We start from the raw sequence: 24,878 nt of genomic DNA, 5'->3' as shown, positions 1-24,878 counted from the left end.
CTTTCTTTCTTATGTAACAGTTCAGGGCCCACAGGCCAGCTCTGTTCCATTAAGGATACACAGGAACCTAGACTGATGGTCAGCTCTTGGTTCTCAGCATCCCACTTAGGACTCAAGGAATCGTTCCAATCCTTGTCATTTCAACTGGGGCAGCAGGGGGTGGTGGCGGTGAGAATCCAGGCAAGAAGCTTCATCTTTTTAAAAGATTTTTTTAAAATTTATTATTTATTATTATTGTTGTTGTTATTATTTATTTGACATAGAGAGATCACAAGTAGGCAGAGAGGCAGGCAGAGAGAGAGAGGGAAGCAGGTTCCCCGCTGAACAGAGAGCCCGACGTAGGGCTCCATGCGGGGCTCCATCCCAGGACCCTGAAACCATGACCTGAGCTGAAGGCAGAGGCTTAACCCACAGAGCCACCCAGGCGTCCCTTCTCAAAATTTTTTTTAAGTAATCTCTTTGCCTAATGTGAGGCTCAAATTCACAACCAGGAGAGTAGAGTACTCTACCAACTGAACCAGCTAGGTACTCCAGGAAAACTTCATCTTTATTACAGATAAATACACATGACTTCTGCTCACATCCCATTGGTCCAAACTCAGTCATGTGACCACACCTACCTTCATGGGAGACTGGGAAATGTAGTATCTTCCCTGGTAGCCAGATGGTGAGCTCATACTCAGAGAGGCCCTGATACTAAAATGTAGAAAGCAAAAATGGATACAGGGAACAATTAGCAAACTGACATTTCTATTTTTTTTTAATTATTATTATTATTTTTTTATTTGACAGACGGAGATCACAAGCAGACAGAGAGGCAGGCAGAGAGAGAGAGGGAAGCAGGCTCCCGGCTGAGCAGAAAGCCTGATGTGGGGCTCGATCCCAGGACCCTGGGATCATGACCTGAGCCGAAGGCAGAGGCTTTAACCCACTGAGCCACCCAGGTGCCCCAGCAAAGTGACTTTTCTAAAGCCCTGGCTATCTAAATATTCATGCACACCCTTATTTACACACATAGAATGCATTCATCTCTCCCCTAAAGAGATAGCCCAAAGTATAATCCATTCATTGAATGTAAAATAAAGTTTAGCATCTCTGGGTAGTGTTTGGTCCTCTCCATCAGGTCTAGCACCAGCAGTATATCTAACAGAATGTAATTCCTCCACCATTACTCAACTTTCAGTACATAATGTGGAGTGGGAACAGGTTAGCTACAGTGAGAATTCCCGTTTTGTAAGGGGAAGAGTGGAAAGCATTTAGCAGTCACAGGTTCATAGCAATGATATATTGTGTTGAACAAGAAAGGCAGATTCCCTGTCTTGGAGTAAAGGAAGTCCTTGTGTCAGACCTTGGTGATGCATTTTGGGAGGAATGTCTTGAACCTTGTCCTCTCTGGAGTTTAGCTTTGTCCTTGTTCATTATTCTACATGGTCATAACTACATGGGCTGTGGAGAGTATCCTGTTCTTTCTGTCTGTTGGTTTACTTGTTAATAAGAAAGTTGTATTAAAAACTCCCACTATGGGATGCCTGGGTGGCTCAGTTGGTTAAGCGGCTGCCTTCAGCCCAAGTCCTGCTCAGCGAGGAGTCTGCTTCCCCCTCTCCTCTCTGCTCTTGCTCTCTCTCACCGTCTCTCACTCTCAAATAAAGTCTTAAATAAATAAATAAAAATGTTTAAAAAAAAAGAAATTACTTGCTTTATTTCTAATAATGCCTTTTGCTTTGAAGTCTATTTTGTGTGATATTAATATAGGTAGACCTTTTCATTAGTCATTGTGGGGAAAATGTTTCTACCTCTCTATATCATTATGTTTTAAATATAGCTCTTTATTTATTTATTTATTTATTTAATTTATTTTTTTAAGATTTTATTTATTTATTTGACAGACAGAGATCACAAGTAGGCAGAGAGGCAGGCAGAGAGAGAGGAGGAAGCAGGCTCCCTGCTGAGCAGAGAGCCCGATGCAGGGCTCGATCCCACGACCCTGGAATCATGACCTGAGCCAAAGGCAGAGGCTTTAACCACTGAGTCACCCAGGAGCCCCTAAATATAGCTCTTTAAACACATAGCTGGATTTTGTTTGTTTGTTTTTCATCTCACAATCTTTGTTTTCTCTCTGGAAAACTTCTTCCACTTACAGTCAATGTAATTGCTGGTATAATTGTATTCAAATCTACCATCTTCTTATGCACGACTCTTCTTCTGTCCTGTGTTCTGTTTTCTTTCCTTCCTTGCCTTCTTTTGGATTGATGCTTTTTATCATTAAATTTTAAAGTCTCGTGTAGTTTAGGTATCATGTACTCTTTTGGTGGCTATCCTAGTTACAACATGCACACTTCACTTAGAGATATCAAATGCGAACTGCTATGTTTCCTCCCTCTAAATGTGAGAAATAAAGATTTAACCTCCTCTTAACCTTTTAGGCTATCATTGGCAGGCATTTTAAATATCTGTTTCCACTGGACATCATAACAACTGTTTCACATAGTCAATGATCATTTAAATTTACCCAGTATATGGAGTTCCTCGGAGTCTGTTTTGCTGTTAATTTTTTCCTGGTGGTTGTGGCTTATGGTTTTCCATCTCCTATTAAGGCTTAGTTATCTTTAATTGTGTGGTAGAAAAATAGTTTATAGAAAAAGTGGATGCCCAGGTTGATGTTTCCTTCTAGACAAAATAGTCATTTGCTTTTTTCCAGGATCACTTTAGTTCACAAACAAGATTTGAGATTTTTTTTAAGCAAGCCACTTCCAGTTCACCTTTCCTTCTGGGGGAATGTGTGCGTGTGGAATGGGAAATGGTTTACCAGGTCTCCACCCTTGTCAGGTTGTGATCTGACTTTTGTTCTGCTTATCCCATAAAGGTTGATAAAAAGACAGCTTACCCTTTCAATTGTCTCTTCAGGATCAGCTAATGTCCATAAGGTGAACACGTCCAAAAATGACCAGGCTCACTCCTCTGGACTTCCATCCTGGTCAGGGTCTCACCCTAGGAATTTGTCAATATTTTGTTAGTGTTTTTATGCTTCTAGAAATATTGTCAGTAAATTATGTTCAGCAGGAAGGATGATCTGAATTAGCTAGTGTGCCATTATTGAAATTGGATGTGTGACTTCCTTAGAGTTCTAGGACAATGTTTCTTCAGATGGGAGTCCATGGACCATGTGTATCAAAATCACATTATATGCATTAAAAAACTGGGATTCCAGAGCTGCCATCTCAGACTTCATTCAGAACCTACTGTCCTAAACCCAGAAGTCTGCCTTTTGGGTAAGTTCTCAGGCTCTATTTCTTAAGACTTTAAGTTTGAGAAATTTTGCCCCAGAGCACAGTAATAGACATTCAAGGAATTTGACTTGTTTTTTGTTTGTTTAAGGGTCATGTAGGTCAGAAGAAAGCCAAATAAATGCCCCAGTCAGAATTTGGTCAATGTTGAAATCTCCCATCTCCTCACCTTTTGAGAAAAATCCTCCTTAAGACAAGATGATCTCTAAGAAGAACTCTAAAGAACCAAGACCTTAATCTAGAGCCAAAGTCCAATCCCATCACACTCCCCTTTCTCAGGAGTAGCATTTGTTTCGATCAGTCATGGATGGCAGATACTTTAGCGTGCTTATTAGTCACTAATGAAAGGTTTGAGAAAGAACCTAAGTTACCCTACAGATATCTTGACCCCAAATCTACTATTTTGTAAATAATTGTAAATATTTGTAAATTGTAAATAATAGTTCATAATTGTAAATCCAATTATGAACTAGCCTCAAAAAACAAACAAAAAAAACAAAACAAAAAAACCCCAAACCGAACCCCAAAATGGGTTTTTTTGAGACTAGTTCATAATTAGATGTCAATTACAAAGTGAAAATATTAAGATTTTCCCCCCAATATTATTGTTTGCCAAAATTATTTAACACCATATTGGCCTTCAACTTTATTTTGAACTTTACTGGTCCAAGAACTCTGTAGATCTTTAAATCACTGTCTTACAGCTCCTCAAGCCACTCTAGAGTCCAGTATTTTTAGCCTGCCTGCTAAAGTTTCTGCAAATAGCAGGCAAATCTGCATTCCACCCTGTCAGGAACATGATTAATTATCTATTAGGATCAGCCAACAAAAATCTATGTTCCTGCATTTCTGTCACACACTTACTTAAATTTCTTAGCTTTGGTCATGCCTTTAAGTTAGAGTGCTTTCAAAAACGTTTGTCTTTGCTTTCTTGCAAGACTAAAAGAAAAACAAAAGAAAAACAAAACAAAACAAAACAACCAAACAAAACCCACTGCCAAGCAGTTGGCGACCAACATTTAAAGATTTCTCGTTGCTGCACCAATGTGTGGTCTTAGATTTCTTCAACTTTTAAAGGAAAAGCTTTGCGTGCATTCTTGTGTTTTCCACAGCTGAATAACCTTAATATGGAAACGTGCTCATGTTACACACACCATAGACATCAAGAGAAACTTTTAGAAAATTTGAGCTTTTTAATCAGATGATCTTGTGCTCTACTCAGAAAATGAAATTCCATGGGGGAAACTGCTACTCAGAGTAGGCTTTGTTCTTTTATAATATTCATTTTCTTTCATTGCTCTCTAACCAAGAGGATACTTCACCAACCATTTGAATAGGGAGGATGGTATTACAAATGAGCCGTTATGGAATTTTTAAAAATCAGGTCTGTTTTGGAAACTACTATCAGTTGAAGAGTGGTTGATACGTGAACTGTGCTAAATTCCTTAAAGTTAAGCCAACTCTGAATATGCTTGACTGAGGAAATAATATTTGTCACTTCAGTAAACGAATAGGCTAGCATACATTACATGGGCTATAGTAACCTACGTAACATATGATTGAAAAATAATCACATGTCCTTATGGTTTCGTTTAACCAGATTAATCTGCTTTGGTAATGGAATCACTTATGCATAAATAAATATTTCTAGATTATGATTCTAAGGAAAGGGTAATTTGTACCTAAAAAGATATCTCTAAAACCTGCAGGTTTGGAGCAACTTCACAATTTTAGGTTTTTAAAAATACCTCTTCACGTGTACCTCTAAGGCAGAAAACTGGCCTTGCTTTAAATAAACCACATCTCTTACTTCTATAGGCTCTTTATAAATCCATTCATGGCCCTTTATTTCATCAGCTCCCACTGTACTGGGTTTATAACCCTTAAGGTGAGTGGGATGTATGCAACATTTCATTATGTGAGGAAAAGTTACCTAACATTGGAACCAAAGGAAAAGGATGACTGCTTGTCCTTTGAACATTGGACTAAAGCTTTATTTCAAGGCCTTTATCTAACAGCCCCACCCAAGGAATATTTAGTTCTTGAGAGGAATGCACTGCTGCTTGGTTAAACCTCAGACATGTTAACTTGTAGATTTTTGTCCAGGAGAGATGCAAAAGATTTCTGTGCAGAGGTTCTGGATTTATTGTCCTATTTTGCTTCTAATTTAGTAAACTAATTTCAGCATGCTTTTCCTTTAGGAATGTATACATCTGTCTTTCGAATTCTCCTTTGTACCATATTTACCATTCTCCCGCTTCTCTCATTAATGCATAAAACCTGTGACATGTATTCATTCTATATTTTCATTAGGGTCATGTTTTTGAAAGTTATACTTTGTCTCTATGAAGAAAAAGAGATGGTGCTTACAAGACACCCAAGAAAATGAATCTCCTTTCTTTAGTTCATCCAATTTCACCTGTCTCCCTGGGGGACATGTTTTATAGGTACTAAACCAATGCATTTTGATTGCCCCCCCCCCTTAGATCCCAGGTCCTGATAGCCTTCTGACAGAGTCATCAACTTTACTGTCCTAAGAAAGGAAGGATGGACAGGTGCTCTCATAAGAGAGAGGCCCTTCACCTCTTTTTAGTAAGACAATGTACAGAAAACTCAGGCTTTGGGGGGGAAGGGCTTTCTAAATGACAAAGCTTCCTTTTAAATACATAGGGTCTGTGTGCACAGTAGAAGGGAGACCCCCCAGGCTGTAAAGAATGAGGGGAAAAGCAACTGTGGATCAGTTACAGGGAAATGGGGTTGGGGGGGAGTGGAGTTCGGGAGGAAGGTCACAAGACATAATTATCCTGATCTCCTCCTTCCGGGCTGAAGTACTGGGGCAGGAAGTAGGTTAGCCAGGCTCCTGGGAAAGCAGAAGACAGAAGTGGGGCCATCTGGATTCTGCTTTTCTTTGGGAGGATTAACATATGCCCTTTGCCTCTTTGAGGTCATGACAGCCACACCCCTCGCTCACACACCTGGGTGTCTTCTTGGAGCGGAGTAGAGGGAGAGAGGAAATCTGAAGGACTGAGTTCTTCACTGAGTCATCCGAGTAGAGACTCTTTACCTACAAAGACATTTTACAGGATTGAATTCAGGTAAATAAATTAGACTTGATCTTCTTCCTCCTACCAGTGTCCACACAGAATACAAGAGCTTGTAAGGTCGATGAGGGCAAACTTACCGAAATAAGAAAGCTACATTTTTAGCCCAACTAGGTATATCATGAATAAATTTGAAAGGTTGTGTCAAGGAGGAAAAATTTCTTCTGCCCTTCAAGGTCCTTCCAACTGGACCAAGAGTCAAACTGACATGAGAAAGATTAACAGGAATAAATCAAATTTAATTTCATGAGTATGGGGAATCCACAGACAAGGAAGATAGTAAAGGAACAAGAGCCTTAAATGAGCTCAGGAACCCGGTAGGGGTCTGGATACAAAGGGGAGAAAACCATTAGCAGAAAGATGAGAGGTATTTGGAAAACAAAGTTGCTCTATTATTTGGTGAAGTCTCTTGGGTAGAGAGGAATCTTTGTAAATAGCTCTCTTCCTGGGACCAACAAGCAGTTGAGGGAGAGGTAAAGAGTTTTTCTTGAATGTGGTGGGTTCTGATTGCTTTTGACTCAAACTAACATTAATGCCAAAGTGGCCCATCTTGGGACATAATTCCTTGACCCTAGTTTCCTCCTCTGAAACTTCTTTTAAGTTTTACATATAAAATTTAATCAGGTAGATCATTCTGTCTTGTTGAACCAGCCCCTGCAATAAGTTAGTTCATTTAAACTCATTTCAGGAGGCAGTGATGCAATTGTGTTCTCAAAGTTGGCCTATGGTTCAAGCAATCAGGTTTCAAAGTTTTATTTATTCACTCGACAGACAGAGACCACAAGTAGGCAGAGATCGCAGAGAGAGAGGGGGAAGCAGACTCCCCGCTGAGCAGAGAGCCCGATGTGGGGCTCGATGCGGGGCTTGATTCCAGAACCCTGAAACCATGACCTGAGCCGAAGGCAGAGGCTTAACCCACTGAGCCACCCAGGCGCCCCCAAGCAATCAGGTTTTAAATAAGAGGCATTTCTATGGAAACAAAAGAAAAAGAATGGTTAATGGTTGGATCAAATTATAAACCAGTTTCTGAGTTCTGAGGCTAGCCAGCCAGTTGAGATTTCTGGATGCCAAGCTTGAATCATCTTTGGAGAGCGTGACAGCAGGCAGTGTCAGTCTGATAGATTTTCTTGGTTTGTAGTTCAAATGTTTGTGGTGATTTTTTTTTTCAAGGGGAGGTTTATTTAACATTATTTCTATTAGAATTACATATTTCTGGAAACCTAATTTCTTTTTTAAGTTAGCCCTACACCCAATGCAGGGCTTGAACTCATGAACCTGACATCAAGAGTCACACACTCTAGTGAAAGCCAGCCAGGTGCTTGTGTTAATCTTTTGAATGGCCCAAAGAGCAATAGACATGTAGATGGCCTACATGTGAGCTATTGAGGCTCAGTCAGGTAAGCGTCTGTCTCCCTTCAGCTCAGGTCATGATTCCATCCTGGGATCATGCCCCATGTGGACTCTCTGTTCATCAGGGGGTCTGCTTCTCCCTCTCCCTCTGCCCTTCCCCCCAACCCCACCTCACATGCGCCCTCTCTCTCTTTCTCACTTTCAAATAAATAAATAGAATCTTTTTAAAAAACGGGAAATATAGAGAAGAGATAGCTATTTAGAATGCTCATAGAGCTTTGGTAACATCACAGGTTTTTAGACTGAGGAACATTCTCCCAAAATATGAAATGGCACACACTTTTGGTTGTCTACCAAAAACCTATTCCTCTCTCTCTTTTACCTTCTGGAAGGGTCTGCATCCTATAATAGAGGATTATAATGCCAGATACTCTCTTTCCCACTCTCCTTGCAGGTAGCCAGGCCATGTGGACCAGGTTTGGTCAGTGAGGCCTTCAGCAGCACTCTCTTTAGATGCTTCTAGAAGGATTTTCCATACTGATGAAAGCAGGATATTCAAGGAGAGCTTTCTTTCCCACTTCTTCCTTCCTGTCATCTCATAGGCTATGGGAGCTGTGGAAACCATATTGCAGCCATTAAGCACTAGACAAAAGTGCATGGGTCATTAACAATACTGTTTAGCTTGGGATGACTGTCTACCTCTAAACTTCCTGTTAGGTAAGACAATGAAACTTCCTGTTATATATGCCACTTTTAGTTGGATATTCTTATTCACAGGCAAACACATCTTAACTGATTCAAGATTTTAAACATAATCCAGAGAAATCTATTTTATACCAAATATTTACCAATTTTCCCTCAGATATTGGGAAGGCATGTTACTGAACATAAGCGTATGAGAAAGTCCTTTTAACATTGGGATAAAGGGAGGCTCCCAGCACAGAGCCCTAAGGGTTGACCTGGTAACATGTCAAATTTTATGGTGTCAGAAATAATTGTTCATAATGTCCAAGAAAAGACATACTATCACAGTGAAAATATATGTTAGGGAAATTTTTTGGCTAAATTTATTGGCACAATTATTAGAATACAATTCAAAAATAATTGGTTTAAACTTTAAGAGCAAAGATATGACTGCTAATCTTAATTGAGATTCTTAAGGATTTAATTCAAATGTGTCATTTATTCTGATTGTAACAGGAATTTTGAATTGTCCTATTTGAAATGCCATATGAATTCTCAAGATTGAAAGTAGAATTCATAAACAAAGTAGCTTTGAAATTGTTTCTGAAATGTCTTAGAAAACCCAGATAGGGGCGCCTGGGTGACTCAGTGGTTAAGCGGCTGCCTTTGGATCAGGTCATGATCCCAGGGTTCTGGGAGTGAGCCCTGCATCCGGCTCCCTGCTCAGTGGGAAGCCTGCTTCTCCCTCTCCCACTCCCCCTGCTTGGGTGTTCCTCTCTCACTCTGTATCTCTCCGTCAAATAATTAATTAAAATCTTAAAAAAAGAAAACCCAGATTTCTGACCTGGTATTTTACCTAATGAAACAGAAAAGGCCATTTGCTAAAAAAATTGTTATTCATAACATTATGAATTACATTATAGATAATTATATTATGAATTACATTGTTTTTAACCAGCATTTTGCTAGAAAACTTTCTTCATTAAAATTTTAGATTTGGGGTGCCGGGGTGGCTCAGTCAGTTAAGCATCTGCCTTTGTCTCTGGTCATTATCCGAGGGTTCTGGGATCAAGCCCCACGTTGTGCTCCCTGCTCAACCCTTCCCTCTGCTCCTTTTCCTTGCTGTGTTCATTCTTTCTCAAAAAAATAAATAAAACCCTTAAAAATGTTTAGATTTACTGTAATTTATATGGAACACACATATTCTACTTACAGATTTGGAACACTTAGCAACTGACTCTCATTTTCCATTTGCTGTGACAAGGCATATAATTTTTCTAAAATGTATTAGATCAAGTTGAAAAAGTGAAATTAATATGAAAATATCTATTAAAGGATGTTAGTATCCAAGCTGTCCACCTTTTCCATCTGTCATTCATCTAGATGTAACCAGAGTTTATTAAATATACCATATGTACCACAACCGGGATAATTCTGGCAATGTCTGGAGACACTTTTGATTGTCACTACTGGGAAGGAGGCAGGGTGCTGCTGGCATCTGGGGGCCAGAGGCCAGGGATGCTGGTAAGCATCCCACAATATACAGGTCAGCTCCCCAAAAGAAAGAATGATCCTGACCCAAAATGTTAATAGGGTTGAGAAACTCTGGACTACACCAAGCATTTTGATGTTTAAAATGCTTAAAAGGGCTGCCTGGCTGGCTCAGTCAATAGAGCCTGTGATTCTTGACCTTGGGGTCATGAGTCAAGCCCCATGTAGGGAGTAGAGTTTACTTAAAAAACTAAGTAAGGGGTGCCTGGGTGGCTTAGTCAGATAAGCATCTGACTCTTGATTTCAGCTCAGGTCATAATCTCAGGGTTGTGGGATCCAGCCCTGTGTCGAGCTCTGGACTCAGTGGGGAGTCTAAGATTCTCTCTCTCCCTCTCCCTCTGCCCCTCCTCTGCTCTCTCTCTAAAATAAATAAAGATAAAAATCTTTAATGAATAAAATTAAAAATTAAATAAAATATAACACAAAATGGCTCTTGATAAGGAAAAAATAGATTATTATCATTTTAAAGTCATCTTAAGAGACTGTCAGGGGAAACCTTGATTCTTACACACTGCAAAATATTAGGTTGAAGTCTAGCTTGTATTATGTATGTATGTATGATTATTATTATTTTGGTTTTTGTGTGAGTGTTTTTTCAAGTAATCTCTCCACTGAATGTGGGGCTCAAACTCATGACCCCAAGATCAAGACTCAGATGCTCTACTGACTGAGTCAGCGAGGGCCCCTGTTTTGTATGAGAAATTCCTTCCTTTGATGTGATAATATTTTCTTTCATGTAAAGATGGAACTTAGATGGAACCTTCCTTCCTGGAATTCCATCTTTGAAAAAAAATCTGTTGTTTTTCTAGTCCGTCTGGAGGTGAACCTGAATGTTACTAACATTGCAAAGATTTCTCACCAAGGCATGAAACTATAGATGTGAATTTAGCGTAAATTATACAGCTATAGGAAAGTCAATTTAAAAACTTTTTTAAAGAAGATTTTTATTTATTTATTTGCAGAGAGAGAGCACAAGTAGGCAGAGTGGCAGGGAGAGGGAGAGGGAGAAGCGGCTCTCCACTAAGCCGGGAGCCTGATGCGGGGCTGGATTCAGGACCCTGGGATCATAACTCATGACCCAATTTGAACTCATGATCAAACTGAAGGCAGCTGCTTAATTGACTGAGCCACCTGGGCACCCCTAAAAACTTTCTTTGTGTCTCAGTATTTCCCTGTCCATAGAATAGATACCCACTTTGCTTATACAGATAATGTGGTAACATTTTATTTGGAAAGAAAGTCACAATCCAAATCTAAGATCTGATATAAGAGAGCAGGTCAAGAACACCAAGTCCATGTTAACCTTCCTGGTGTTTGTAATTTAGATGTCTTTTTAAAAAAGATTTATATATTTATTTGAGAGAGAGCGAGAGCGTGAGCATACACACATGTGAGTTGAGGGGAGGAGCAGAGGGAGAGAGAGAGAAAGAATCCGCAAGCAGATTCTCTGCTGAGCGGGGAGCCTGAGGTGGGGCTCGATGCCAGGACCCCGAGATCATAACTTGAGCTGAAAACCAGAAGTCAGACATTTAATTGACTGAGCAACCCAGCAGCCCCTAAACATCTTTTCTTTTTAATTGAGAGATGGCATACATTTCTTATGTCTGTGAAAGTTTAAACTGCAACACAGAGAAGGAAATTTGCTTTCTTTTTTTTTTAAGGTTTATTTATTTATTTCAGAGAGATTCAGAGAGAGAGAGAGACAGAGAAAGAGAAAGCAGGGAAAAGGGCAGAGCGAGAGGAAGAGGGAGAAGCAGACTTCCTGCTGAGTGTGTAGCCTGATGTGGGGCTCAATCCCACCACCCTGAGATCATGACCTAAGCCAAAACCAATAGTTGGACACCGAACTGACTGAGCCACCCAGGCACTCCAGGAAAGTTCTTTTCTTTTCTTCTTTTTTAAAAAGATTTTATTTATTTATTTGAGAGAGAGGGAAAGCAAGAGAGATCACAGTGAGAGAAGGAGAAGTAGAATTGCTTCTGAGTGGACAGCCTGATGTGGGACTTGATCGTAGGACTCTGGAATCATGATCTCAGCTGAAGCAGTTGCTTAACCAGCTGAGCCACCCAGGCACCCCAAATTTATTTTGTTTTTAAAGATCTCTAAGGAAAGTTATTCTGTAGTTATCCGGTTGTTCTAATATCTAACCTATGTAAGATATGACACATTACAATGTAGACTGATATAACTAGTTTGGAAAGCAGTTTGACAATATTTATCAACTAACCTCAGAAACTTCCAGGGTGCCTGAGTGGCTCAGTAGGTTAGGCACTTACTGTTGATCTCAGCTCGGGTCTTGATTCCAGGGCCCTGAGCTCAGGCCCTGCATTAGGCTCCACACTGGGCATGGAGCTTACAGAGAGAGAGAGAAAGAGAGAAGAAAAGAAATATCCATGGCGTTTGAGGCAGTAATTCCTTTTCTGAGAATTTATCCTGAAGTGTCATCCTAAATATACACTAGCCTTTCTACAAAGAGATATTCCTAAAAGTGTGTTTTACCCCAGTGAAAAAGTAGAAAGTATCTAACTGTACCACAACTAAAATAGTAGATTAAATTGACTAACTTGACTCAGCTTTATGTCCACATAACAATATTAAAAATTGGGGACCTGTCTGGCTCTTAATCTCTGGGTCGTGGGTTGAAGCTCTACATTAGGTACTGAGATTACTAAAAGAAATAAGCTTAAAAATTGTTTTACAGAACACATGTGATAACATGGGGAAGTATTTTCATTAAAAATAATACAGGATATGAAACATCATTTGCTGCATGACTATAACAGCATAAGAAAATAAATCATTTGAACCCACCCAGGGACTCAAAAAAAAAAAAAAAGAAAAGAAAAGAGAAAAGAAAGAAAGAAAGAAATCAAGCAAAATCCTATAAACTCATATCATCAAAACTGTTTACCCAGAAATTCCCTTTCTAAGAGATGATCTTAGGGACATGATTGGTATAAGAAAATTAATCACTAAGCAAAAAAGTTTAAATGACTTTAATGGTTTTTTAGTAAAAAAGTAGAAACAACTCAAATGTTCTATCTGTGTGGATACACTGTACGTTTACTATTAAATTTGACTTTCTTCTACTGATCTGTCTCATGTCACTTTGACATGAGCTAGAGGGTCTTTTTAAAAAAGATTTATTGGGGCACCTGGGTAGCTCAGTGGGTTAAGGCCTCTGCCTTCGTCTCGGGTCATGATCTCGGGGTCCTAGGATCGGGCCCCGCATCGGGCTCCTGTTCAGTGGGGAGCCTGCTTCCCCCTCTCTCTGCCTGCCTTTCTGCCTACTTGTGATCTCTGTCTGTCAAATAAATAAAATCTTAAAAAAAAATAAAAAAATAAAAAAGATTTATTTATTCACTTGAGAGAGAGACCATGAGCAAGCAGGGTAGGGGCGGGTAGAGGGAGAGAGACTCTCAAGTGGACTCCATGCTGTGTGTGGAGCCAGGTGCTGGGCTGGATCTCACAACCATGAGATCACGACCTGAGCCAAAATCAAGAGTAGGGTGCTTCATCACCTGCATCACCCAGGCACCTCCCAGCTAGAGGGTCTTGAAAGGCAGAGGAAATTCCTCCTCGCCAACAGCTGATGCAATCTGCAGGAAACTTGCATTCGCTGAGCACCTGTCACCCTGAGAGACCCTTGGGACATCTGACATTCAGCCAGTAGCAGGTAAGATTTCTTACCACGTACGTCTCCTAGAATTGCTATCTGTGGAGGCAAATGGAACCAGAGCGGTGAGAGGCCTTTTTCTCTCTAAGTTTAGATTAGCAGGAGAAAATACTTATGGAACCAGTTCCTTGCGCTAGGTTACTCTTTGGCTATATTTGGTAGAGTACTCTTTGGTCCCTGATCCATTTCCTCCCAGAGATGGTTTTTGTTTCCCTTTGTCTTGTCTTCAGTGTCCCTTAATGCCCGCTTGAGGTAAAGGCTGTTGCTAAGGAACGTGTTGGAAGCCGAAGCTGCAAAATTTTAAGTGTTTTAAGTCAAACACTTAAAAACTGTTAGAGTGTTTACCACCTCAAGAAGATTCCAGTAAGTTGTCACAGAACAGGTTAGATCAACACTATGTCACCCCTGAACCTCAAGAAAACATCCATGCAATGAGATATACTGTAAAACAACACATAATTCCTAACCTCACTGCACTTCCCTCCTAAGTATTAGTGTGGCTGTGGCTCCAAGAGACCCAAAGCCTAGCCAAGGCTGTTAATGTGCATGTAAGAGATTTGTCCTTTCCCTCTTGTCCTGTGTGTGTGTGTGTGTGTTTAAAGATTTATTTGTTTATTTGAGAGGGAGAGGGAGCATGAGTGGGAGATGGAGAGAGGGAAAGAATGCCAAGCAGACTCCCTGCTGAGTGTGGAGCCCAACATGGGCTGAACATAGGCTTGGATCCCATGACCCTGAGATCCTGACCTGAGCTGAAATCAAGAGTCAGATGCTTAACCAACTGAGTCACTCAGGTGCCCAGTCACGTGTTCTATGTCTAAGAGTATAGCCGGGGCACAGGAGTGCAAAAGCACCTGGCTCTGGGGCTCCCAAACAGAACAAACAGGTTTGGCCACTTGCCACTGAAAATCCAAAGGCAGAGAAGGGAGTGGTGGTGAAACAAGAATGGAATTTATTTCAGTGAGGCCAACACCAAGAGGACAGTGGATTAGCATCTCAGAGACTATCACCAAAGTGCTAAAAATACTTCCAGGTTTACATCAGGAAAATGTGGGGCAAAGGTGGTCGGTACCTGCAGGCAGGCAGTGAAGGTCAAGTGGATCATTGTCCTGTAAGTCAAGCACGGGCAGGGTCTTGCTGGCTCAGGACAGTCCTTCTTGCTTGAAGGAGTAGTTTTGGTTCCCATCAGGAGTGCTTTGCCCACAAGGTCTTTTGCCTGAGTTAAGAGATAAACAGGAAAGAAGAACTTAATCAATTTAGAAAGTTTGAGGTCAAATGGAGGTAGTTTAAGTCCTCTTTTAAGAGCCTTGCTTTGTGAGCAGTGAGAATATTCTCTTGGTCTCCACCATTCAGAGGGTGCACTTTCTTGAGTGCAGTGGGTGGCCAGTCAAATACACGGAGATCCAAGGCTCACTCTCTCTGTCCGGCCGTGGGAAGTTTGTCATAAGAGGTTCCCGCCCAGAGGAAACCCTGTCTTCTCAACCTTCCTTGCTTGTCAGTGCTGGAAAGTCCCATTCCAGTAACACCTGCCCCATGTCACAGATGACCAGGTCTCTAACTGAAGGCTTCTCACGATTTTGTGAGGACCAGAGACCGTTTCCCCTACACCATCCTTCCCTCATATGCAAGAAAGGCCTTTGCTTTCTCAGATGAATTCTAGAAGTTAACTTTTGAATCATGAATGCTGTGTCATCTAACCCCTCTTTGGATGCCTTGCATCTCCAGTTAAACTGTTAAGGCTTATTGGTTTATTAATACATCCTACTCATCAATGGCTGAAGGATGGAGCCTTTAAATTGGTTATATTAAAAACATTTTTTAGGGGTGCCTAGGTGGCTCAGTTGTCAAGCGTCTGCCTTTAGCTTAGGTCATGATTCCAGTGTCCTGGGATGGAGCCCCCTGCTCAGCAGGAAGCCTGCCTCTCCCTCTCCCACTCCCCCTGCTTGTGTTAACTCTCTCGCTGTCTCTCTCTGTCAAATAAATAAAATCTTAAAAAAAAGAACATTTTTTTTAATAGACAGCTCTCAACTGTCTTATTATTATAGTGGCTAGCCTTAAGGATCTCCTTGACAAGATGAAACAACAGAAATTAGACTTATGACTTAAAAATAAATGTCTAGGGGCACCTGGGTGGCTCAGTCCGTTAAGCAGCTGCCTTCGGCTCAGGTTATCATCCCAGGGTCCTGGGCTCAAGCCCCGAATCGGGCTCCCTGCTCAGCAGGGAGCCTGCCTCTCCCTCTCCCTCTGCCTGCTGCTCTGACTACCTGTGCTCTCTCTCTAGCTCTCTCAAATAAATAAATAAAATCTTTTTTAAAAAATAGAAAAAAATAAATCCACATCCAAAGTAAATTCCCCTTCTTTTTTTTTTAAGATTTTATTTATTTATTTGACAGAGATCACAAGTAGGCAGTGAGAGAGAGAGAGAGAGAGAGAGAGAGAGAGGAAGCAGGCCCCCCACAGAGCAGAGAGCCCAATGAGGGGCTCAATCCCAGGACCCTGGGATCATGACCCAAGCTGCAGGCAGAGGCTTTAATCCACTGAGCCACCCAGGTGCCCTGTAAAGTCCCCTTCTTAAAACCCAGCTTCACCTGCCTGTTGTAACTTCCCTTTCCCTACAAGACTTACAGGGAGCACTCCAGCCTAATCCATAGGCTCAAAGTATACAGGTTGGGTGCCTGGGTGGCTCAGTTGTTAAGCATCTACCTTTGGCCCCGGGTCACGATCCCAGCATCCTGGGATCCAGCCCCGCATTGGCCTCCCATTTCCGCTGGAAGCCTGCTTCTCCCTCTCCTACTTCCCCTGCTTGTGTTCCCTCTCTCGCTGTGTTTCTCTCTGTCAAATAAATAAATAGTCTTTTAAAAAAGTATATAGGTTGTTCATGTAAATATTATATGATTTTTGTCCCCTTAGTGCCTGTGGTTCTGGGTCACACTGCTTCGAAGAATGAAGAGGTAGACCAGATGCAGAGTGGTGGGCAGCAAAGCAACGTTTGTTGAACAAGAGTATAAAGCTCCCGGAGAAGAAGTGGGCCCAAAAGGGTTGCCCTCAGAGTTTCTAAGGTTAAGGGTTTTTATGAATTCTTTTGCAGAACTTTCTCTCTTTTTTTAAGATTTTATTTATTTATTTGACAGAGAGAGATCACAAGTAGGCAGAGAGGCAGGCAGAGAGCGAGGGGGAAGCAGGCGCCTGCTGGGCAGAGAGCCCAATGCTCGATCCCAGGACCCTGAGGTCATGACCTGAGCCGAAGGCAGAGGCTTAACCCACTGAGCCACCCAGGTGCCCCTTGCAGAACTTTCTTAAGCAATCAGGGCTTTGGCCACATATCTGTCTACCTATTAGGTTAATGTCTCTGAGCTGATGGTCCTTTTTGCTCACATCTGGAGGCTTATGTCTTAATTGCCTCTTGCCTATAATAGAGACAAATGCTTTGTGGTTAATTGCCTTATTTTAGGACGTTTTGCTGAAGTCATTTCTGCAAAGGCTGCAAAGCAGAATGCTAGTGTGGTCCTGTCTAAGCTGTAAAATGAGATGTTAGTGTTTTATCTTAGCTGTCCTGACTCCATATTTTCTTGCTGGGGACTCTGGCCCTGACTACCTACCTGTCCAACTAACTCCCAACAGTATTGCTAAAATTAACTTGTAAAAGGGATGTATGTAGCCAGTTTGAAGGCAAGAGCTTGTAAGATTAGGCATATAAAACTCAGAATGACAAAAACTAACCCAAATGTTTTTCACTTTCACATAATCTGGGGAAGTATTCAATATGAAAGCTAATTTAAGGTTGTTGATTAAATTAAAACACACATTTTTAGAGTTAACAGCATTAAATATAAAACTTATAGTCTGCCTGTGTTCACTGAAAGTCAAATAAGTCTGTCATTTCTGCTGGAAAATTTGTCCAAAAAACCCCAGAGTAATGGTTGACTTTGTCCAATGGCTCATAAAGTTTTGTGGGTAATCTAAATGTAATTGTTAAGAACAAGTAGATTAAATAGATGTACAAAGGCTTATAAGTAAACTTGTAAGTAGTTTCAAAATCTTTGGTAACCTAAAACTTAAAAACTTTTGCTAAGTTAAATGATGAGTTAAGTTACATTTATTGAATACCTAAATCATTTCCAAATAAGACAAAATAATAAAGCATCAAGTACTAAACAGAAATTTATCTGTTTTTCTCTTATACAGAGAAACTAAAGATAAATACGGGTCTATTAGTAAACTTGGCTTTGTTTTATTGAAATATTATACTATGAAAAAGCACATTTCTGGAAATATTAAATGTATTCATAAATTTGCTAATGTAAAGAATAATTATGTAGCAGATGGCTCAGAACTGCTTACCAGTTTTCACTAGAAACTAAGTTTTCAAAAAGTTATGATTTCTAATAAATGTAAATGAGACTACTGGAAATAATAAGGGGAATAACTCTGTATGCAAGGAAAATACGACATTTGTTTTTGATAACAAGTAGTATAGGGAATAGAAATGCATTTTTGTTGAGTTGAGGGAAAGAAAATGATTTTGTCCTAAAATGAGGCTGATCATTTAAAGTGGGAAAACTGGGGCGCCTGGGTGGCTCAGTGGGTTAAAGCATCTGCCTTCGGCTCAGGTCAACCCTAACCCAGGGTCCTGGGATCAAGCCCCGCATAGAGCTCTCTATTCCGCAGGAAGCCTGCTTCCCCCCCTGCCCTTTCTCTGCCTGCCTCTCAGCCTACTTGTGATCTCCGTCTGTCAAATAAATAAATAAATAAATAAATACATACATACATACATACATACATCTTAAAAAAAAATAAAGTGGGAAAACTGAGGACAAATGGGAATGTAAAAAGAATTGCAGAAGGTTTATACAAAAGGAATCTTTTGAAAGGAATTTGTGTGGTCAATACTGGCTAAGATTAAGATATATTTAAGAAAGTAAATGAATTTTAATATCAAAAATGAGAATTGTGCTTTCTCTTTACTAAAAGGATGGAGTTTTCTTGAACTATTGGTCTTAATAAGAAATTCTTAAGAACTATCGTTCTTAATAAGAAATTATAAACGAAAGTTTTTCTTTACCTTTAATGTTTTCTGCCTAGGGGTGCCTTGGTGACTCTGTTAAGCATCTGCCTTAGGTTCAGGTCATGATGGAGTCCCGCACTGGGCTCCCTGCTCAGTGGGGAGCCTGATTCTCCCTCTGCCTCTGTTCTCCCCCTGCTTGTGCTTTCTCTCATTCTCTCTTCCGCTGTCAAATAAAATTAAGTAAGTAAATAAATAAATTAATTAATTAAAGTTACTTGCCTAAAAAACAAGTATTCTATGTTTTGCCAAAATAATTTCCTTTTTGTCAAGTCTTTGATTATTTGAAAAAAAAAAGTCAAAACAAAAATTTTAAAAAAACCCTGAGTCTTAACATTAAAAAAGCTAAATTTTATTTACTATTATATAACCTTCTGTACTTGCCTTTAATATATTTTATTGTCACTTTGGTTAAATAGATAAATACCATTTTGTAATAATTTGTGATTTTAATCACATGTTCAAACCTTTAAATATTTTTAACATACTTCGTAAAATCAAATTATTTTTTTAAAAAAAGATTTATTTGTGAGAGAGAGAACACATGAGAGGCAGGGAGAGGCAGAGGGAGAGGGAAAAGCAGATACCCCGCTAAGCAGGGAGCCGGACTTGGGGCTCAATCCCAGGACCCTGGGATCATGACCTGGGCCGAAGGCGGACACCTAACTGAGCCACCCAGGTGCCCCACAAAATCAAAATTCTAAAATAAAGTCTTTTGGCCACGATCTGTGGTGTTAAAATGGACCCATGGAACATTTTAAAGTTTTTGTGAGACATTAAACTAATTAGACTTATTTGGTATGTTAAATCACATGAGGAGCAAATTCTCAAAAGTGGTACTAAACCCTCTTAGACTGTGAGTATATGTGTTATTAAGATGAGTGTTCTAAAAATCGTATGAAATGCCAAAAATCTGACGTCCTGGTATGTAATTAACTTGAAATGTTCTTTTACAGGTACTTTACTCTGATGCTGTTACAAATGTGTTTCATATTCAAAAATACTCATAGAAAACCTCTGGGTATAGGTTTCTGATAACCTTAAGATCCTAAAACTGAATGAGTAAGAATTTCTAAAACAGGGAAAACTGGATTTAAGTAGAACAAAAAGTACTAACATGGAACCACATGAACTGAGGAGGGTAATTACAATTTTTATGACTTTGTTTAAAACATTGCTGAGCTTTTAAAAAAATGCTTTGTTTTTCCAGATTTTAAAAAAAGTACTCTTAAGCTTATTGATATATAACAACTTGATAAAATGTACTTTTGTGAACAGATTGAAACATTTATCTTTTGTCCCTACATGATCCCAGAATTCAGAAACTGTCAGTGTTATTTTTTTTTTAGACTTTAAACTTTTTTTAAAAAGATTTTATTTTTAAAGTAATCTCTGTTCCCAACATGGGGCTTAAACTCACAACCCTGAGATCAAGGTTCACATGCTCCACTGACTGAGCCAGCCAGGCTCCTCGAGAGTTTCTATATTTTTATGGCAATATATATTTGTATAAATTCAATAAGAATTTGTTTTCCTTGTAGCAGGACACAGCTGGAAACATGGATTATACGACACAATAGAAAATGAAAGACTTTGGCTGCCTCCATTTTGACCTCAAACTTTCTAGCTGTGTTCTTCTTTCTGGCTTATCTCTTGGCTCGGGCAGATCTTTTTTTTTTTTTTTTTTAAGATTATTTATTTATTTATTTATTTATTTATTTATTTGAGAGAGAGAGCAGAGTGTGTGAGAGCACAAGTAGGGGTGTTGGGGCAGAGGGAGAGGGAGAAGCAGACTCCCCACTGAACAGGGAGACCGATGTGGGGCTCAAAACCAGGACCTGAGCCAAAGGCTGAAGCTTAACCGACTGAGCCACCCAGGTGCCCCTGTACTTCCCATTTTGATTTGAAAATTTAAAAAAAAAGAAGGAAGATCCTTTGAGATAGTGTGTGTTGTCTGATCTCCACAGAGCCTGCATGTTCGAAACTTGTGTTTTTGCAGACACCCAGGGGGAAGTCATTTAGTATACTGAACAACTTTACTTTTCAGGTTGAATCCAATTATTTTATGCCTCCAGTGTCTGAAGTGTGGTAGAGATCCTGGCTCAGAAACACATGGGTGAATGCCTCAGGCTGTGTCTCTTCTGAGTACCCTTTCTTGAAGAAGAGTTAGGCTGGTTGGGGCAGAGCCTTTCTTCCTGAGGAGCAGGTGGCCTCTGCTTTTTGGACATCCTCCTTGAGAGGTCTGCTTCAGGAGTAGGACTGGTGGCATGTGGTCCCGCAGCATCTTCTGTTAGACAAAGGGATGAAGGCCTTCGAGTTTCTTGGGGCTGCTCCTGACAAGACTACAGTCTCTCTGGTCTCCGAGGCCAGGTTGGCCCTTGAAGTTCTGTTACTCCACAGGGGTGAAGGCATGGGTGTACTAGTGAGAAGGGACTGCAAAGTCTTCCCCTCCTTGAAGTCACGAGTAGGTGGCAGAGCTAAAACTTGGACTCAAAATATTTCTTACTCCATTTCTCCTCTTTCTATCCTTTAATATGTATAGGAACTATGTAATAATCAAATAGCATGGCAAAGGCAAATGTATCCCCAGCACACTCCACTCCGATGACATCAAGGATTGATGACCAATCATCCAAAGAGTTCATTCTTACCAGAATGTGGCAAGCCACTTTTATTTTTCTCAGGGGAGAAAACAAACATTACCAAACTTTCACTCATAGGACTACAAGATTTTTTCCTCTTTTTAAAGACTACTGCATATATGATTTTTACAGTAAGCAGGGAGCTAAAAATCCATGAGTAAAATTCCTGTGCCATCCTTCCAAACCTGGGGAAATTTTTTATGTTATGTCTGGCCTTCCACTGTAATAGTAGAGAGAACAGTTCTGCTCATCCGTCTTCTTGTCTCCAGTAGCTGAGGGTAGGTGTGAAATTGGAATGTACCATATAAGAAGGAGACTCATTTTCTACCTTATAGAGTGGCTTTAGCCATCTGCTCAAGAGAGCTCACTGACCTAGGCCCTTTGAGGGTGGCCATACCAAGGGGAAACAAAGAGTCACAGCCCTCAAGGACTTTATAACCAGGAAATGAAATAGGACACATGAGATCATAGGTAAATGCCATGAGTACAGATATTTATAAAACACATGCTACAAATGGATAAGCCTCGAGGACACTAGGCTAAGTAAAATAAGACAGTCACAAAAGGCCAAATACTTTATGATTCCATTCATATGAGGTAGCCACGTAGTCAAATTCACAGAGACACAAAGTAAAATGGTAGTTTTTCAGGGGCTGCGGAGAGGGGGGAATGGGAATTATTGCTTAATGGGTATGGAGTTTCAGTTTTTCAAGATGAAGAGTTCTGGAGATGGACAGTAGTGATGGTTGCATAACAATATGAATGTATTTAATGCTGTACAACTAAAATGGCAAATTTTATGTTATGTATGTCTTACCACAGTTAAAAACAACACTTGAGGAGAAATATCAAATTATGGTATAACAAAAAACCCAAGAGTTGGAACTAAAAGAACCTGAGTTCTCATCCTTACATTTCTACTGACTGACTGTGTGAGCCTAGCCAAGTCATTTAACTTCACTGAGTGTCCTAATCTATAAGGCAAAGAAAATGACTGTGAGGTTATTGGGAGAATTCAAAGATGTAATGTATGAAAGAGCCACTTAGCTAAGTGTAGGGGTGATACAAAATAACTTATCTTGGAGGTGATGAGGGAAGGTTCCATAGGGCACTGTAATTTGAACTGGTCCTGGAAAGGTAGGGGAAAACATTTATTGAGTGCCAACTTTGTGACTATTTCAGTTAACACAACAAAGTTTTGAAGGTATCATTCTCAAAAAGAAGAAATTAAAACACAAGGATATAATTTGCCCAAATCCAAAAAGCAGCTCTGTCTTTAAAATCCCTCATGCTTGCCATTTATAGGAAGCTGTGAAATAAAAAGTGTTGAAATTGGGAATCAAATAAAATAGAAAGTTAAAAAGTGGAGATTCAATAAATGCAGAAGCTGGTTCTTTTTAAAAAAAATCATTTTATTTTGAAGTAACTTCAAACAAAAATTTCAAGAATACAAAGGAAAAAAAATACAAATGACTCCCTCATGCCCTTCAACGAGCTTCAACAATTGTTAACATTTTCCATTTTTTGGAAAGATTTATTTATTTTACAGAGAGATAGAGAGAAAGCACGCACAAGCAGGGGGAGCAGCAGGCAGAACGAAGGAGAGAGAAGCAGGCTCTCCACTGAGCAGGGAGCCCAACTCAGGACTGGATCCCAGGACGCTGGGACCATCACTTGAGCCCAAGGCAGATGCTTAAGCGACTGAGCCACACAGGCAACACAACATTTTGCCATCTTGGCTTTATTATCTCTCCCTCTGAACCATGTGAGAGTAAGTTTCACGTATCATGCCCCTTCAGTCTATCAGAGAAAAAAAAAAAACTTTTCCTCTACTCTGTTAGGTTAATATTTTGATGTCTGCAAATTAAACTAGACAGATAAACAAGAGAAAAAAATAAATTTATTTACACACACAGCACAGGAGTTCACAAAGAAATGTGACTCAAGGCACTTTGAATTTGAGGCTTCTCTGGCATCTACCAGGGGGCAGATAGGAGCACAGAGTCACTGATGGGAGAATAAATGACTTCTCAGAAGGAGGGGAGAAAGGGCACTTATGAAAGAACAAATGGCTTTTCGGAAAGATAAATGGGCTCCTAAAAGAACTGGTGGGAGATATGATAGTTTTGTGTCAATGCCTGTTTGAAAAGATTTGAGGGGCTCCTGGTAGGAGATTCATGACAACTGAGTTCCTTTGGGAAGCCCTGCTTTTAGGCAGATAAGGCATTTTAGGAACTCAAATGTCTTTAGCTCAAAATCATTTTTATGCCAGACTGTCTTATTCTGGACCCTTTCAACTTCTAAACTTCTGCCCTGTGTTTTCCGAGAACTTAGGTAAACATAGAACATTCTCAAAATCAGGAAATTCAGTGCTATCATCCCAGAGCTGAGTACTCTGTACCTGTTCTTCAATTACCTCTGCCAGTGTGTCTTATCTAGAAGGGGGGTTGGCTCAACTGCTCCTTGCAGCTATAGGAGAACTCTATCTTACTCAACAAGGACTTCTGGAGTGCCTACTCTGTGCCAAGCCTGTACTATACACTTAGGATTCAAGATAACTCTATTTGCATCCATGTTTCCTCTTCCCCCCGCTGACACAGGGCATCTCTCTTGCTGAAGGCTATTGCTCTACTTGTGCTCTAGAGCCCATCTCCTCCCTTGACGATCTGCTTTCTTTTTCTTAGGTTCTTCCCATCAGCACCAAAAACATGCCCATGATTGTCCTATTGCTAAAACAGTAACAACACTGACACTTTCTTCTATATCCTTTACCAAGTCCCATTTCTCCCCACCCCTTCCAAACAGAACTTCGTTTTTTAAGATTTTATTTATATTTATTTATTTATTTGAGAGTGAGGGAGAGAGAACAAATATGAGCAGGGAAAGGGGTAGAGAAAGAGGGAGAGAGAATCTCAAGTTCACTCTGCACCATGCCCAGGGTTCTACCCCGCGACGCCAAGATCACAACATGTGCCAAAACATATAGTCCCAGCATGAGTCAGATGCCCAATCAACTGAACCACCCAGGCACCCCGCCCAATGGAATTTCTTGGGTACGTTTTCTGCATTTACAGTCTCTCCCTGCACCCCCACTCCCCACCCCTCCATCCACAACAGCTAGGCTCAGCTTTCTGTGCTGCATTGGGGCTGCTCTCTCAAGATCACCTATGAACTGCTAAATGGACATCTGGCAGCCTCTCTCAGTAACATCTCATGTTATCGACATCTTCTTGCTACATTCTCTTCCCTTTGTTTCTCTAATACCAAACTCTCACTTGTGATTTTCTTCCTAATTTTCTAAATTTCATTTTTCCTCTTCCATTGTACCCTTTTTACCCAAATGCTGGTGTTCCTGAGTGCTCTGTCCTAGGACACCTACTCTTTCCTTTTCCTTTTCTTCTCTCCTAGACTATCCATTCTCATGGGTTTAATCACATATTTGGGGTAAATCAGCTTATACATGGTGTCTCCAACTAGTTTCTACAGAGTTCCAGACCTGTCAGTCCAACAAACTACTTGAACTTCTCCCAG

The 24,878-nt window shown here is 40.3% G+C and overlaps 1 protein-coding gene across 1 annotated transcript in view; it reads right to left on the bottom strand.

Moving 5' to 3' along the window:
- Window positions 1-24,878, bottom strand: part of MBTPS2 (membrane bound transcription factor peptidase, site 2) — a 78,786-nt gene that overhangs the window by 6,352 nt on the left and 47,556 nt on the right. Inside the window, exons 13-15 of the transcript XR_004282497.1 lie at window positions 14,716-14,859; window positions 2,885-2,988; window positions 621-696 (exon numbers count right to left, since the gene is read on the bottom strand). The gene's annotated coding sequence lies outside the window, so the exon portion shown is untranslated. The remainder of the gene's footprint in view (window positions 1-620; window positions 697-2,884; window positions 2,989-14,715; window positions 14,860-24,878) is intronic.

This window comes from Mustela erminea, chromosome X, assembly GCF_009829155.1.
Source record: "Mustela erminea isolate mMusErm1 chromosome X, mMusErm1.Pri, whole genome shotgun sequence".
In the NCBI taxonomy this organism is placed as follows: Eukaryota; Metazoa; Chordata; class Mammalia; order Carnivora; family Mustelidae; genus Mustela; species Mustela erminea.
The sequence above is the reverse complement of the archived record's forward strand: the minus strand, read 5'-3'. Positions and strand labels throughout refer to the sequence as shown.